Below are 6000 nucleotides of genomic sequence, written 5' to 3' on the forward strand. Positions count from 1 at the left end.
ACACACACACACACACACACACATTGTCATTGAGACAGATTTAATTTTCCAAAAATGGTTGCAAATCTATCTCTTCATTTCACATGCTCTTCTTACAGTGTGACCTTGACACTTGTCCCTTTAAATGGTAGGATCTGTGTCCCTGACTGGGACCTTGTGATTGGCTTGACCAAAGGAGTTCAGTGGATGTAGAGCCATGTAACTACCAAGATTAGTTCATAAAAATGCCACACATGTCCACATTTTTTTCTTAAAATGTTTGCTCTTGGAAATCAGCCACCATGCTGTAAAGAAGTCCAACGAGCCACATGTGGAGGTCATGTGTGGGTGTTCCAGTAGATAGCAACGCTGACTGCTGGACATGTGCGGGAATGAGCTTCAGATGTCCCCGGCTCTAGCTGCAAAGTCACCTCCCAGCTGAGTCATCAGAGAGATGGCCGTCTCCTACTGTACTCTTGCTGAATTCCAGACCCACGGAATCGTGAACATGTTACGAATGGTTGTTGAGTTGTGCCCTGAGTTTGGTAGGGTTTGTTATGCAGCAATAGTAACTAGAACAGTCACTTGTGGACTCAATAGAATTAGGAGCCCAAGAGCTGAGAAGTTAAAATATTATCCTTACTCCACGTCTCCTAAAATAACTGAAAATTCATTTTACTTTCAAAAGTAGCACCAGAAAAGGATCAAGTTTGGCTGGGCATGGTGGCATGCACCTGTAATCCCAGCTACTGGGGAGGCTGAGGTGGGAGGATTGCTTGAGCCCAAGAATTCGAGACCAACCTGAACAACATCACGTAAGACCCTGTCTGAAAAACAAAAAACAAAAAACCATTTCAGAAATGAAGATGAAAACAGAAGGAACAGAAAAGAGAATAATCACAATAGATAATACCTTAGGAGAAAAAATAAGATAGAAAAGAGGGCATTTTAAAATATAGAAATAAAACAAAGAGATAAAAAGGGTTCAAGAATAAATGCTAGATACAACAGATAGAAAAGGAAGATTTTGGCCAGGTGTGGTGGCTCACGCCCATAATCCTAGCACTCTGGGAGGCCACTGTGGGAAGATCACTTGAGGCCAGGAGTTCGAGACCAGCCTGAACAAGAGCAAGACCCTGTCTCAACAAAAAAAATAGAAAAATTAGCTGGGTGTGGTGGTGCACACCTGTAGTCCCAGCTACTCGGGAGGCTGAGGCAGGAGGATCACTTGAGCCCAGAAGTTGGAGGTTGCAGTGAGCTGTGATGATGACACTGCACTCCAGCCTGGGTGACAGAATGAGACCCTGCTTCAGGAAAATAATATAATAATAATAATAATAATTTGGTGAAATGTGAGTTTTTGTGGCATATTTGATGATCTGAGGAGCTATTGTTAAAAATTGATAGGTAGTAACGGTATATATAATGGTATTGTGGTTCTGTTTTTGTGGATAACTCTCCTTACCTTGCAGTTACATAAGGAAATCCAGATGAAATGACATGTGTGATGTGTGGGATTTCTGTCCAAATAACCTGAAGTGTGCGGGGAGTGCACAGGGTGTGAATGAAACGTGGCCACGTGGTGATAATTGTTGAAGCTCGTGATGGGGACGTTGGGGTCCTTGCGCTATTCATTCTGTTTTGTACGTGTTTACAAATTTCTTTAGTGAAAGCTTAGCTTAAAGGCTCCCTGTTTCTGCTGGTGCCCAATGCCAGCCTGATGAAGAGGGGAGCAGGGCAGGCAGAGGTGTCTGAGGTGGAGCAACGCAGACAGAGCGATGGGAGGGGACAGCTGCTGTTGGGCAGCGGGGGCGGTCGGGGGAGGTCGGGTGGAAGCCGCAGACTCAGGTCTCGCCACCCCAAGGACCTTGAACATTTTTCAGAGCGGCAGGACACGTGGAAGAGTGCAAAGCAGAGGGGTGGCGCGAGCAGGCTTGCAGCTGGTGAGGTTGCTGTGGATGCAGCGTCAGAGTCGAGAAGGCTGGAGTTAGGACCCAGTTAGGGTCCAGCCAGGGAGCTGGTGCTGGCCTGGGCAAGGTGGTGGCAGTCGGGTGGAGTGAAGCGGACCCATTCTGGTTTATTTCAGAGCTGGCATCAGCAGGGCCTTGTGATTGGATGGCTGTGGGGAGGAGGGGGAGGGAGAAGCAGAGGTGAGGACAGAAGCCTGACCTGGGCCTTTTACAGCCACAAACTTACTCCACTTCTCACAGCCCCTTAGAGGAAGACAGCACTGTGTTAGCCTGGGTTTCCTAGAGAGCAAAGCCTGAGGTGCAGGGCTTGTGCCCCCGACTCTCTTAGGAAGCTGATCCTGGGTGGGGAGGGGAAGGGGAGAGTGAAGCTGGGCGGGAGGCAGTGGATGCAGGGGTGTGTCCCCAGCGGGCCACCACCTGGTGCGTTTGAACGAATGCTCTATTCCATGGAGGAATACTTCAAGAATTCCTATAAAGGACACCCCAGGACAGGCAGACCAGGGACAGGAGGCCAAAGGCGAGCAGCAGGGATGCGAGGCCAGGCACGGGCAGGCTGCACCCTGGAGGAGCTGATCACAGTCGGTGCAGGGCTGGCTGCCCCCGCAGTGGTTGGAATGAGAACCAGGAGAGGTCAAGTGCATCTCGAAGTGGTGCCCAAGAGGTGTATGATGCACTCTCATCGCTAGTACCACCACCTCCAGCACCATCCCTGCTTCACAGGTGAGGAAACTGAGGTCACAGAGGCCACCCAACTTGTCAACTGCAGACCTGGATTCAAACCCAGTGGTCTGGCTCTCAGGACGGCATTCTGAGCCATTACGCTGAGCTGCCGCTTGGGGGCAGTGGCCCCACATCATTGCCCTTGGTGGGGCTGGGGATTCAAAGCCTTTAGGGAGTGGGAGAATAGAGCCATCAGGATGGGCTTGATTGTTGATGGGTAGCCCAGGGTGGGGAAAAAGACAGAGAAGAAATGATAATCATATATTGGACAACAGCTTTGCCATTTATACTCATCCATTCATTCATTGAACAAATACCTGCCAGTCACCCATTCCCCGTCTAGTCCTGTGCCTGGTGCTGGGGAGACAGAGCTCAACCTGCTACCCTGTATTTTTTGTGCAAGGTTTTTATGGCCTTTGTGCAAAGTTGTGGGTTGTGCAGTCTTTTGTGAAAGTTTTTGTTACCAGGCATATACGTGGGAGAACCCTCTCTCTTTATGCCCTTCCCTGGCTCTGGCTGTATTTGTCAGGGTTTATTTTTTTTAGTGTTAGAGACTCCATTTTGAGTTTGACAATTTTCACAGGTGTGACCCATGCTGCCTCCAGAGCTGAGCTCCCTGCAGATGTGGGTCCCCAGCACCGCCTGTGATTATCGGTATGACATCGCCCTCTTGCTTGGCGTCCATCACTTCCTGATCCTATTTAATAGTCCCAGATAATCACTGTCACGTGATTCCTAGACCTGCTTCAGAAAATCCCACCTAAAACCCTTCCCAGCCTGACCCTCACACCCTGTGTCACCTTGGGCAAATTACTTGCCCTCTCCGGGCCTCAGTCTTCCCATCTGGACAACAAAGACGTTGGACTGGCTGATGCTCAAGGTTCCTTGTAGCTCTGGATCAGCAACTCTGCAGCTTTCCATTTCCCAGCCTTGAGCACAGCGGTCCAGCCCCCCAGACCTCCCTGCCAAATGAGCCGATCCTGGCATTCTCTCCTTTCTTGGGATCCGGATAAGAAATCGGTTCAGGCAGGGCTCCGTGGCTCATGCCTGTAATCTTAGCACTCGGGGAGGCCGAGGTGGGCGGATCGTTTGAATCCAGGAGTTCGAGACCAGCCTGAGCAAGAGTGAGACACCGTCTCTACTAAAAATAGAAAGAAATTAGCTGGACAACTAAAAATATGTAGAAAATATTAGCCGGGAATGGTGGCGCATGCCTGTAGTCCCAGCTACTCGGGAGGCTGAGGCAGGAGGATTGCTCGAGCCCTGGAGTTTGAGGTTGCTGTGAGCTAGGCTGACGCCACGGCACTCACTCTAGCCTGAGCAACAGAGCAAGTCTCTGTTTCAAAAAAAAAAAAAGAAAAGAAAAGAAATCAGGTCAACAGTTCCAGCCCTGCAGCCCCGGAGACCCTGGACCATTCTGAGCCTCTCCCCAGGGCCAGCTTGAGCAGCAGGGGCTCCTGGGCTGGTGGGATGCTGTCCAAAGATATCATTAGAAGGAAGCCCAGGGGCCCGGTTTCCATGGTGACCAGAATGCCCACTCTGGGCTGGTGAAGAATGCACAGAGCCACCTGACTGTGATTACAACAAGCCTGGCAACTAGACATCAGCCTTGGTCCAAGCTGGTCAAGGGTTTGCCTCCTTGGATGCGGAGGGGGTTCTTATACAGGGTGATTTATATATACATAGTGACTCCTACCCTGCTGGGGCACTTTGGATAGGTTTTGCTGCCATGCTTAGAAATACCCCAGGTACCTCCCATCCCCTCAAATCCCTTTGCTTGAACTCTAAGAGATGGGAAGGAGTGGGGTTGGTTGGCAAACTCTTTTACACCCTCTTCCACTAGGGACTCCAGGAGATCCCGGGACGGGAGGACCTGGGTTCAAATCCTGAGCTCAGCTCAGCTGGCTCTGCAGCCTCCAGCCACCGCGTAACCCTGCTATGCCTCAACTGCCAGGCAGGCTGCTGATGAAAACAGCAACAGTTTGGAGTCAGGCAGACCTGACTTTGAATCTAGACTTTGCCCCTGAATTTATTCAACAAAACTTGCTGATTTGCCTTCAACATGCCATCTCTGTGCTAAGTGCTGGGATTCAGCTGTGATCAAAGCAGTCAAGGTCCTTGTTCTCCAGGGGCTTATTGTCTAGTGGGAAAAAGGCCATAAACCATCAGACAATAGGCTGGAAAGTGGATGATATGCCAGAAGGTCGAGGTTGCTGCTGTGAAGAAATATAATGCAGGACCAGGTTTGTTTTTTCTCTTTTGTTAAGGTTTGTCTGTGCATATTAATGCATTAATACATTTTATGTAAACATTAATATTAACATTAAATATTAAGTAAATATAACCAATTAACATTACTTATATTTACTTTAAAGATTAAGTAAAATTAAGTTAAAATTTAAATTAACTAAATATTAATACTCATGAATTTTATTAAACAAATGAAAATCTGCAAAAACAAAACCAAAAATACCCTTAACTGTGTCAGCACTCTGTAAGTTTGCAATAACATGTTAGAAAGTAACTGAGGCACAGTAAAATTGGAAAGGGTTTATTTGAACAAACGACGACTTGCAGATCGGACAGGTCCAAATCAGAAGCAGTTCAAGAGCTCTGCAGAGGCGACGCAAGGGGAGACTTTTATAGGACGAGCCCGAAAGTAAAGCCAAGGAAAGATGTGATTGGTCACAGTTATACAGTTGTCTTATTTGGTCTATCCCATTGGAAAATTCCTAGTTGTATAATTGTAAGTTTGTTGGTTGCTTCTGATTGGTTGAGCTTAAGTTCTGCTTTTCTTTAATACAGGCATTTATAAGAAATAGCTCAAGTTGGCTGGGCACAGTGGTGCAGGCCTGGAGTCCCAGCTACTGGGGAGGCTGAGGTAGGAGGATCGCTTGAGCCCATGAGTTTGAGGCTGTAGTGAGCTATGATTAGGCCACTATAGTCCAGCCTGGGTGACAGAACAAGACCCTGTCTCAGAAAAGAAAGAAAAGGAAGGAAGGAAGGAAGGAAGGAAGGAAGGAAGGAAGGAAGGAAGGAAGGAAGGAAGGAAGGAAGGAAGGAAGACGGGTGTGGTGGCTCATGCCTGTAATCCTAGCACTCTGGCAGGCCGAGGCAGGAGACTTGCTTGAGCTTGGGAGTTCGAGACCAGCCTGAGCAAGAGTGAGACCTCGTCTCTACTAAAAATAGAAAAAGAAATTTAAAAAAAAGAAAAGAAAGAGAAATAGCTCAAGTTAAGTTTTACTTCTGTTTGCAAATCAAGCAAGGTCACTTATGACGCCAAACTGGCTTTATCTGCTCAGGGATTCCTCAGGCCTGGTTTCTGTTTCAA

This window comes from Lemur catta, chromosome 14 (assembly GCF_020740605.2).
Source record: "Lemur catta isolate mLemCat1 chromosome 14, mLemCat1.pri, whole genome shotgun sequence".
Classification (NCBI taxonomy): Eukaryota; Metazoa; Chordata; class Mammalia; order Primates; family Lemuridae; genus Lemur; species Lemur catta.